The 12,404-nt window shown below is 37.1% G+C and overlaps 1 pseudogene; it reads right to left on the bottom strand.

The window, feature by feature from the left end:
* Positions 1-10,978: 10,978 nt before the first annotated feature.
* On the bottom strand, positions 10,979-11,086 carry LOC111725303 (annotated as a pseudogene).
* Between the last annotated feature and the right edge of the window lie 1,318 nt (positions 11,087-12,404).

The following is a 12,404-nucleotide window of genomic DNA, read 5'->3' as shown; positions in this document are numbered from 1 at the left end:
TTTTCAGTCTCCTACAATTTATATCATTTGCTGGCAATTGGAAAAACAGTTCCAATAACATCATCCTCTGGAGAGGCTAGTTGTTCTGCTGGACGTCTTGGCCAGACAAACACATATCCCTGCAGATCCTGTGCCAAGAAAAAGCACACAATAAGATATGAGAAAGGGTAAAAACAAAATGTCCTATAAAAGTTCTTACCTGTTTAATCAAAAGTAAAATGGACTCTTTAAATCTGTTTACACAAGGCATTGCATAAGGTAGTTTATTTACAGGAGGAGGCTCAGCCAAAAGTGGGGAAGTAGGAAGAAAAAATATTGGAACAAGGATTTCTTATTACTTTTTATTTCATAACTTGTGTAAATAATACTAACAGGCTTAAATCTCTGTGCCAGAGACACAGGAGCATGAATGAATCAATTGGTCCTTATTTGTACAAAATAAGCTGCCTCTCTGTAACAAATTCAAATCTTGTTCTAAAGAGCCATCACTGTTGTGATTGAACATTTCCTTCTGAGATTAAAAATGATAAATGTATTGGACCTGTTTGAATTAAATGCAATGCATCTATTTAAATAAAATGTAAACAAATTTCTCTTTAACACACTGAGATCTTTGTCATTTAACTTAGTAATTTTGTTTCAGACGGAACCTATAATTGCGATATACGGACATTTCAACCTGGCATGTGCCCTGAAATATATGATAGCCTTAAATTAAAAGAACATTTCCCATATTCCTAATAAAAAACACTTTTAAAAAAGGTTTGCTACTTTTAATATATAAAATTTAGGTACATAGTCAAATCATGATTTGCACTTAATTTATTAATTAAATTATACACGTTTAACATTACATGTTACACAGAGAAATATTATTTTTAGTTTTTGAAATGACTTTCTTATTGTCGGATTTTATGGAACAGTCATTCAAATTAGTGATAGATATATATTTCACTTCAGCATCTATGTCATGAATGGTGCTGCTTTTTGAATTATCTAACAATTTTTCTAGGGCACGACATTTTCACTTTTATCCAAGTTGTTTGAAATAAAACACCTGTTTAAAATCCATATGTGATGCTGTCACTGGAAATGTATTCTATTCTATGGTGACCCATTTGCATAAGTAGGAATATTTAATGTACATCAGTGAATGCCACATACTATGGTACTTTATAAGTGATCTGTATTACTTCTGTTTACCATGACACCCAATACAACCATGACTTCATATCACTAAGAACAAAAGTTTAGAATCAATTGTAGCCTTTTATTACAGACTGGATATTTATACCCCGTTAGGTTATGACAGTGGGGCCCTCATGAATGAAGTTAGTGCCCTTATAAAGGAACGCCTGGAGAGAACCCTCATCCCTACTGCTAGGTGAAGACTTGGTAAGAAGATGAGCTATAGAACAGAAAGTAGGCCCACACCAGGTACTGAATCTGGCAGTGCCTCCATCCTCTGCTTTCCAGCCTCCAAAACTGTGAGAAATAAATTTGTTGTTTGTAAGCTGCCCATTGTGGTATTCTGTTATGGCACACTAAATGGTTTGAGACACTCTCTAAATCACCTAGGCTAAAACTCCTCCTTACTAAGGGCCTAGGAAATACATTTCCCCTTCTTGTCTCAGTACTCAGTATTTTTCCATTCCTAACTCTCCCACTCGACACCTTATCAAGTCAGTAAAATAACAGGCACTTGCTGTCTAGTACTCCCCCTGAAGACCCCACATCTATCCTGATCCACCTGCAATGATCACCCGATGCTGTTTCACAAGGAAAATTGGAACATTAGGAGATCTGTGCTTTCTCCTGCTTAGTCTTTTGTTTCTACTACAACAATCAGTGATTAGAGGCTTTGTTCTTAGTTTCATTTTGACTTGTCTTAATTGACCACTTGACACCTAGCAGCTCCACTGTCTGCAGCTCAGCTCTTGATAAGTGGAGAGAGGATGAGAAAAAGATGCTGTTGAAATGTGACAAATCAAAGAAGTAAAGAGAGAGAGAGATTGAAAGAGAATCATTAAAACAAATAAGTCCAAAATTAATGGAATAAAACCTTTGTGACACCCATCCCTATTTTCATAATATAACTTTATACATGCAAGAAGGATTCATAGACCTAGAATTTCAGAGGCATTTTCTATATTTGATTACCATACAGCTGTGCAAAGTGATGACAGGATTCTGATACGTGTGCATTTCAGTTAAACGGGGTATAGTACAAAGCAAAGTTGGCTTGTATCATCTGTGACATTTCAGGAGTCACTAGATTTAAAAGTTCATAAAAATCATTTAAAAATAAACAAATTAAAAATTCAAATATGGATATAATCAGTGTTTGTTTTCATACAACTGACTTTAGTTTCTAGCACTAAAGCACAGCATACTCTGTGATGTACCAAAATTTGCAGCACTTAAACAGTCAGATATCGTTTCCAATGAATAGAGACATAATTTGTTCAACCTTGAAGCCTCGGTGAGATAGACAATAGACAACAAAAGGCAGGCATTATGCGTGTGAGTGTTTTAATTTCTTGGCCGCATTCACCGATGTTGATTGCATAAGACAAAGCAAATAGGGAATAAGAGATTTGACCCCCATGTTCTTTAAAATCCTGAAGGCATTCCACACTTTTGATGGGCTTGAGTTCAGAGCAATTTGACATGTTCCCTCTATGATTAAAACTACTGTAGTTAGTTTGAGAACAGCAGAGAAATCTGTCAGATTAATAAGCATAAAAATGCTGCTTAAAGCAAGATTTTAGAGGCTGCTTCTCACCTCATTTGCCAGCTCTACCTCAGAGACCACTTTTGTGAACAGTTCTTATGTTGAAAAACTGTGCATTTCCTGTGTTCATTTTAATTATAAGGATCCCTCACACCAGACTGAATTCCCAATGTTCATCCTTAAACCTACCACAGGCTAAGTTCCTTGTGCCACCTAAAATCCAATACAAACCTTTTTTCTTTCTATCTGGTTAACTAAGATATTTTAGTTCAACTTCCTCTCAAAAAAAAAAAAAGAAAAAAAAGAGAATAGCTAGTTATCAATTATATCAAGACTTGGGAATTTTTTCTTTTTTATATCAGGTTATTATAAGAGTACAAACACTCAGGTCACAATTTTTGAATGTTTTAGGTAGAATCCCTCTTGTAGTTGTGTCCTGCACCCAAAAGGTGTGCCATGCACCCCTACTGTGTGCCCTTTAAGTGGGAACACACCAATCCCCTCTCCTCTCCCTCGTCCCTCCTTCCCCCTCCCTCAACTTGAAAGACATATATCCTGATTACAATTTGAAGCGCGGAGCTAAACAAACCAATCAACACTATAATTGAAGAAACTAAAAAGTTTAATATCGTTATGCAAGTGTAATTATTACAGTATTAACATAAGATAAATTACCTAAAGCACATGAATTAGCATTTTTTCAGTAGTACCAAAATGCCAAGCCCTATCTTGAATAATAGATAAACACATATGCTGCTTCAAAACCAAGTTCACATATGGAAGCAGATTCTTGAAGTGAGGACCCGAGATGCTCCAACAACTTTACCCCAGTCACACACTCAGCCTTGCGTCTCTGTCTTATCAGAGTTTGGCTTGCATTTGTGGCACATTCCTTTTTGGAACATAGCCACCCTCCTGTGTTTGCTGTTCGAATGGGACCTGAAAAGAAGTCAAGGTGTTGGTGATAAGTCTCCAAATCACCAAACATAGCCAGAATAAGAAATAACTACAAGGCATTATATTAAAAAAGGAAAGAAGAAAGGAAGGATGGAACAATTGCGAGATGGAAAGAGGAAGGGAGGGAAAGAAGGAAGGAAAGGAAGAAAAGTCTCAAGATGAGAAGAAATTGCTGTTAGGGGGCTCTCGGTTATTATTTGAACATGCTGTCCTTCCAATTTACTTCTCTAAAAAGGAAGTTATTAATAAAACTCATTTTATAGGGGCTGTTGTAAAATTTGAGAAAAAATACCTATAATGTGCAGAGCACAGAAATTTACAGAATATGAGCTTTACATATAACACCCATTATCAGTGTGAGTCAAGGAAACAATTTTACAAGAGCATAGTTATGTGGTTATGGCCACAATAACAATAGTAATAACAGTAATACCCGTGAAATTTACTTCAAGTTACATAAATTAACTAAACTAATCATCTCAAGAATCTTGGCATATTATTATTGTCACTTACCAGTGGAAGAAATTACAGTACAGAACAGTTAAGTAACTTTTTACAGAGCCCTCAGCTGGTTAAGTGGCAGGAAGCTGAGGATTGTAGGCTCCTTTGAATCACCGTACACTAGAGATGATCATGGCCACATAGATGGGATGTGAGAACCACATGTGCTGCCTAATCACTGTACATTCATCTAACACGATGGTTTGGGTTTGACCATAACAATTGTAACTAGAATACAGATGTTACATCTAGATACAATGGTTTGCTAACAAGGTGGTTTTTCACTGGCATATACAGTAATTATCTTAGAGTTTCACAGTGCTAGAGTTCTCCGGAATGATGCCTGAGTTTCCAGCAGCCTGGCAAGATCTCCCTCGCACAGGCCTAATGCCATTAGCACTCAAAACTGGTGAGGTGCATCTGTCATGAGTGACAACTGGGCCATGCTCACCAACTACTCCCCAGCTTGACAAATGCCACCCTAATGTTGTTTCCTTCAAGTTTTTTCTTTTGCAAAAACTTTTTTCCTCCTAAGTTGCAGAGTGCTCTGTTACCATCTTCCTTTCCTATTATTTTCTATTTTATTGGACGTAAAACCTATGCCCTATAAAGAAAATTGACTTCTTCATCTCAAAAGGCTTATGGGGAGTAAGACCCTTCTCTGTAGAGAGATGACCAGCAGTGCTCTGTCCTTGTTCCCAGCACAGCACGGTGTCCCACGACCGATCCCTCTCTGCCTAGCAGTGTGACGGGAGCAGGGTCCAGGGGAAACACTGCACCAGCGGGGAAGCATAAAACCCAGCAGTGGAGAGGGCAGCTTGGAAAACATATGCTACTTTTTTCTCAATTCACCAGACAGGTGGGGGAAGAGACAACTTAATTGAAAGCAGAAGGGGAAAAGCTGCCTCAGGCGGCTTGCACTTTCTGAAAGCAGTTGGAATCATAGCAGAGGAAGACTTGATTGATTTAATTACCACTCAAGTGTAGCGAGCTTGGAGCCCAGAGGCATACTCCAAACGTGCACAAGTCCCTTCTGTTAGGTGAAATTTATGCTATTGAGAAAGAATGAAGCTGGATAGATGAGAGAGGATCTGGTCAAGAGTGTCGCCTAAAGAGGAAATCGCTTTTCTTCCAGCCTTGTCCACCTACACACAGACTGAATTGCTCAGCTGATTACAGGGTCTGCCTTATTTTCCCCCTTTTCCCCACCAGAGGATGTGGCAAGGCATCATCTTAAGCAAAAGGTGGCTGGTAACTGTGTCTTCCCAGGTAATTGCCAGCAATTGTTCATGCTAGATAGTCATTACCTTGGATCAGACACGTTTCCAAGATGCGTGTAGCACCGATTAAGTAGGAACCCTACTACAGTCACATAGTGACAGTGGGGGCTACTATGATCAACATTTCGTGAAAGGAAAAACTGAGAATTACATGTATTTGAAAAGTAGTAGAGACCAGATTGAGACGTAAGCAGTCTTGTTTGGAGAGTCCATTTTTCTAGCATACTGTATTCTGCCCCTGAATTGCAGCATGTTGATTGGTAAAGAAAGGAACAAGAGGTAGGGTAAATAATATAGGCCAAAACATCGTACATCTTCAAAATGCTTATTTCACCCTAGTTATCCCTAGAGTGACAGCAACTAAGGATAATTTTTGCTACCCTAAGGAATGACAGATCACAACTGACTTGATTAGGTCGAATTCCACCAGAGTGCATCCCCACCAGAGCCCCCTGCGCTTCATCCTTCACCTGTGTGAGAGGTACCTGTGTGCTTGAACAGCTATGGCAAAATAGGGAAATCCCTTTGCCCTTGCTGTGCACTGTAAGGGCCCCAGGGGAGAAGTAACCATCATTAAATAATCCTGCTGGATAAAATAGGTAAGACAGATTAACCTGCTGCCTTAAGTTACCACCTGGGAAGGAAATTTCACATTTTGCTAGCTGGGGATGTCCTTAGGAGTGAACATGTTATTGAATGAGAATTTATTATTGGCAGGGCCGCTGCTTCATTGGAAAATCCAGATACATGTTTATGGTAACTCCAGTAACTGCGGCCAAGTGAATTAACATCGTCCTAAATCTTGCTGCCTTGGTGAGAAATACACATTCTTTGTAAAGATAGGTCTGGAGTGCCTATTGAGAGGGCATGTTTAGTCACCATTGGCTACAGATGTGGTTATAAAAGCATGAGGAAGAAATTTTTGGCATCGCACCGCAGTGAGACCAGCCACTGAGAATGAGCAGGTAAACAAACCTTTTAGAGCTCGGTCAGGAACTAGTGGTGAGACTAACATCATTTCACAAAACCCAAAATTAGTACAACAAACGTTTCCCAATAAGCATCTGTTGAAGATTATTTTCTCCATGAAGTAAACTCTGAGTGGAGATTAATTTCTAGAAAAATTATTGGGCAGAAAAGCAGATTTAGGAAAAGGTAAATCTTAGGCTATGACAAGGTCATAATAGAGACTTAGCTGAACTTAGGTGTATCTGTGAAGTTTGCATAGTGTGGCCCTTCAGAGTTGTCCTAAGACAGATAGAGGGAGCTTCATAGCCTTGAGATGAACTTTTATTTGGTATAAAGTACCCTAGGAAGGGGATATGCTATTCCATAGTAACTCTCCTGAGCTGAAAAAATTGCTTTCGATTCTCAATCAATATCTGAACAACATAGTACAGCTTTCATAGCAAGGTCAAAATCTGAGATAGGCCAGAGCACAGGAGTGCAATTCAAGGTCGAAATATAATCTGAGCCCTTCACTGGCATCCAAGTTCTGGTGACTAATCAGCTTCTGCAGGTGCCTGAGAATGTGTGTGTATGCATTGTACATTAAAAATAAATGTTCTCCAACAAGGGAAGAGATAATTACCAAGCAAACATGCCCCAACATTTGAGAATGACCCAGTGAAGACTCCTGGAGCTTCTACAATCATCACAGATATTGATTTTAAGCATTATTACATACTAGATATGTTTGAAAGAGATACTGGCTCTGTTTAAATAAATGAAAGAAGAATTAATTTGTTGTTTACTACCAACATGACTAATCACACTGTATACTCATAAGCTTAAATCAAAATGATCTCCAGTAAACAAAACATAATTTTATAGTGAAAGCAATGCAGGAACTAGGCAAAAATTGGCGATGAGTGCTGTGCTCCCCATTTACCTAATATAGTAACTCATGTAAAAATCCCTATGTCAATCTTAATTGTATGTCTAGCTAAAAGAATTGACACAACCAATCAGTGAAGCACAATCTAGAATAGAAAGAATATTTAATGTCCCTTTGATGATGGACAGGAGGATATAGGAGTAAGCATGGTGTTCATTTTACACAGACGCCCTGAGGTACAAGCAAAATTATCTCCTACCAGTATCGATCACAGTAGAAACAATATGGTGAGAGTTGTGTCACTGTACAGATGACCTCAATTCATATTAATATTATAATATTCTAAAAGTGATTTCCCCTAAAAAGTGGAATCAGCCTACTGATGGAGTGACTCACAGCTTTATAAAATATTCCTTTCTATTGGATGAAGGATATTGTAGAGAGACTAGTTATACCTCCCATCCTTGACAATGATTTATCTCAGTAACTCATGATTGAAATCTATATAAAGCAAGGTAATGTGCCCTACTGATACTATACATATACTCTCTGTGAATGAGGGAATGGAAATTGAAAAGTATAATTGCTAATATTTTGACCACCATAAAATTTATTGGTAACATCTGTACAAGAAATCAAATGGCTCTTCAATAGAAAGTGGATAGAATTTATGAATTTATAATCCTAAATTGCTTGGCCCTCCACTTTTTTTGGTGATTTAATTTATGCACCCTGTTAGATATATCATGTTCTGTGTACATAAATCAGTCAAGGATTTTGAAAAAAAAAATTAAATGACAATTTTCCTTCAGCCACTATCCCTTAAAACAGGGTAAGCAGAATTCAAGATGGCTCAAGAACAGTTCCAATTAGTGTTTGAGAGAGATTTTATTACACATTATATTATAAAAAGAATGTTGTACCTTGCAGTAGCTATTAAGTGGATAATAACATGTTTTGTAGCTAAGTGGGAAGAATTTCACATATATCGTGTTCTTGGTGGTTAAGTTTGGTCAGGGGACAGGAGATAGCCATTAAGTCACAACCAGAGGTCAGTGTATGGTAGATAAAACTAGACAGAACTGCCTGGCTCTGCTGACCCTGTCTAGACCTTGTCACTTTATGCTCACAAAGAGATTATATTTTTATAGTTTCATTGTACCTATGTATGCATGGTACTTAGCCATCATCATGAAACATGTGAACAATGTAGCAAATTGACCTGGATATGTCCAAGGAATGAGTTATGCTCCCAATCCGGATCTGAGTGCTGAAGCACAGTAAAGGTTGATGAACTACCAGATGGATTAGGCATAGAGATTTTGCAATACTCCCCTCGGGGTTTGGGCTGCAGGCCAGCTATTCTCCTGCCTGAGATTCTCCTGAGAGAATAGGGAGAGGTTTGAGACAATCTTGTCACTAGACAAACCTGGTCAGTTGTATTCTGAATTCTTTTGCTAATAATGCATTTTTTCAGCTATTTAAGTAAAATTGCACTTTTGTAACATTTATTTGCCAGAGAGCTCATTTTCACCAAGCCTGTAGACAGAGGATAATATCTCTGCTTTAAGAACTTAAAAATCTGTCCACATTTATATAGTGGCCTCATTAATATTGTTATGTGCAGACTTTCTCCAAAGCCTGTGCTTCTAACCACTATACTTTATTGCCACAGGCATTTCAAATTAACTGTGTCACAATTACCTTATTTAACATGCCAGAAAGAGTATTTCTTCCAATACATTTCTTAAAATTTAAATGATATCACTTTTTACCAAAGCCAAAAGTAACCTGAATATTCCTCTATCTCCTCACCGTGTTTAATTGAATATTATCTCCCATTAATCACAGTCCTAAATAATTCTTTAATCTTTCCTTCTTCTGAAGCTCCACCTTTACTACTGATTCAATTATCTCCCACTTTGACTACTATGATAATCCTGTATAAATTTCCTGTCTCTAGGATTGCTCCCTATTAAAAAAATAGTGTGCACACTATGACCACAAAAACTTTCTGCAACAATCCATCATCATGTTACTCTCCTTTAGAGCAGTTTCCACAGCTTAAATAATAGTTTAAAAGGGCTCAGTGAGTAGGGTACCAGCCCTATATACTGAGGGTGGCGGGTTCAAACCTGGCCCCAGCTGAACTGCAACCAAAAAATTGCTCGGCGTTGTGGTGGGTGCCTGTAGTCCCAGCTGCTCAGGAGACTAAGGCAAGAGAATCGCTTAAGCCCAGGAGTTGGAAGTTGCTGTGAGCTGTGTGACACCACAGCACTCTACTAAGGGTGATAATGTGAGACTCTGTCTCTACAAAAATGAATAAATAATAATAGTTTAAAAATCATTTTAATTAGTACACAAAATGTCTTATAAATTCTAGTGTACTTTGCAAAACAATTTCTAATGACTATCCATTTCCTTCTCTTCCCCCAAAATTCACAAATGCCAAAATCAGTCACCTAATTTTATTCATTCAGAACTTTGCTGCTACTTTCTCAAGCTGGGTGTCTTCATAACTGACTAGTAAAATGTATTCAACTTTCAAATTTCCATTCAGTGGACTTTTCACCTTGCCTTCAATGATTTCCAGTGATCTTTTGTTGGTGGTTGGTTTAAGCATTGTGACCTCAATAATAAGCTAATGCCTAGGACTTAGTCATAATCTTATAAATATTTTGGGTATAAATAAACAGAAGTGTGGTTAATGAAATTTAATCATATATATTTTCAATACACACCGTATTTATCTCTATGTGCTAAGAGGACTCGAAGATGACACCAATGACCTCAACTTCTGGTAATCATAAATAGAATATGACAGAAATTATGAGGTGTCACTTCCAAGATTGTGTTATAAAATGATTGTGATTTGTCTGCCTTGTGTGCTTTTACTCTCTTGTTTTGCTTGGCTGAGGGAAACAAGTTGCCTCAGGCAGCCCTATGGAGAGGCAGCTCACAACTGGCACAGTCTTATGATATGATAATGGGTTCAGCTGAGGGTGTGATGCAACCACATGAAAAACTGGAACCAGAGGCATCTGGCTAAGCTGCAACTGGATTTCTGACACACAAAAACTAGGAGATAATAGATGTTTGCAGTTTAAGATTCTTAATATGAAATAACTCATAATTAAGCAAGAGAAAGCTAAATTGTACCATAAATACATGTACAAAATATACTCTAGATGTTAAAACAAACATTTAAGAATATACCAAAATAATACTTGTTTTATTATTTATATGAAACGTAAGTTGTTAGTTATTTGAAACATAAGTTATTCCTGAACTGAAATCACATAGAAATGTGTAGCTTTTTTATCTTAATGAAGAGTTTTAACACTGGAAAATAATAGAGAAGTAGCTTAGATGAGCAACCTATCCATGTGTGAGGCAGAATTGTGAGGAAGCAGATGACTTATGTGAAACAGAACTACCATACTTTCATATATTCTTAATATTCCCATGACCTAAAGTCTACTGTATGAATTTAGACCTGACACATTGTATTTGGCTGGTTCAATCTTAAAAAAAATACAAACAAATAACCTGTCTGTATGTCTTTATTTTCTGTATATTTTTGCATAATTTGTTTCTACGTTCTAATTGATAATTTTATTGCCTAGATTGGGGACGGACCAAGGTCTAACACGAGCATGTGTTGGAAACGAACGTCTCCAGGGCCCCTCAGGGCAACCCACACAAGCTTCCGGCTGCAGACACTACCAAGGAGGCTGCTGTTTGCCGCCATCACACACCAGTCTTTATTTTCTTTATAAAGTAAGAATTCTGTCTTGTCTTTCATTCCCAAATGTACTACCCAGTTTTTTTTAACACACCCTGCTGTTTCTTTAACCACATTCCTTTGATTCTAGGATGGATATTTTGTCAAATTAAGACTTTGCTCAAGTTGAATGGATGTTAAATTTGATGGCTTTTGGGCAGTAGCCATTTGACATGGCTGCCATTCCTGTAAAACAGAGTGGTTGGAGTTCCAGGTAGCGTGAGCAGACAATGGGGGGTCCTCAATGTTTCAGTCAATAAAACTCTTTAAGTGTACTTGAGGAAATAAGAAACTCAGTTTTTGTATGAAAACCTGCTTAGATGTTCTGGAAAGATCAGGAATGTGGTAGTATGTGGTATCCAGATTTGTACAGTCAAAGGCAGGAGCTTGAAAGAAAATATCGGAGACCAATGTTATTAACAGGGAGACGATGATATTCTCCCAAAAACTGTGGACATGGGCAACTCCAACCTTAGAAAAAAATTGAGAAACCCTAGATAAAAAGATTTAGCAATTATTACCTATTATTTATTTTTTCTTTTTATATATGAACAAGATATTTGATAAAATATGTTTAAATCTATTGTGGTAGCTTTTACTATGAATAAAGTAAGTATCCTAAATAATTTTAACTATTTTGTCATAATTTAATTGACAGCATTTTTTTCCCTTAGTGTAACATAAAATAATGGTGGGTCTCATAGGGAGGAAGCCTAAGTATAACATATTTCAGGTTGAAGGCATTTGAATTTGGTCTAAAACAAGTAGGTATTACAATAATATAGCAAATTGTCTAAGTTACGTATATGTATTTGTAAGTTGCACAGAAAAGTATTATGAATACATATTTAACAATGATGTGAAGCAAAAATTAATATTTAAAAGATCCTTTAAAACTTCATGAGCATTTTATGACATCTATGGTAGATCGTGAGTCTCTTGTGGGGAGCCAATGGTATAGAATTTAAAGATTATATTTTTCAAGATTTTCTAGTCATCTAAGGAATGAAATTAGGACCATTATTACAGATAGCAAGGATAACACTCTTTGACCAGTGAATAAAATGTTTAGAATATTTGTGAGTTCAGAGAATGGAAAATTACCCATTCCATGTGTATTCAGGAATAAACTACTCTGTTAAAGGCCTTGGGACCAGTGAGGGTAAGCTAGAATATAAATGAATGCTTATTGAATAAAATAATTTTTTAAAATATGAAGTCAGATGGCTATAATGAGGTCAATAAATGAAGGAAATGGAATACCAGTGTTTGGTGTTTGGACTCAAACTTGTAGTAAGAAGCTGTGGTTAT

Source organism: Otolemur garnettii, unplaced genomic scaffold, assembly GCF_000181295.1.
Source record: "Otolemur garnettii isolate 467f Iridium unplaced genomic scaffold, OtoGar3 scaffold00036, whole genome shotgun sequence".
Lineage (NCBI taxonomy): Eukaryota > Metazoa > Chordata > Mammalia > Primates > Galagidae > Otolemur > Otolemur garnettii.
The sequence above is the reverse complement of the archived record's forward strand: the minus strand, read 5'-3'. Positions and strand labels throughout refer to the sequence as shown.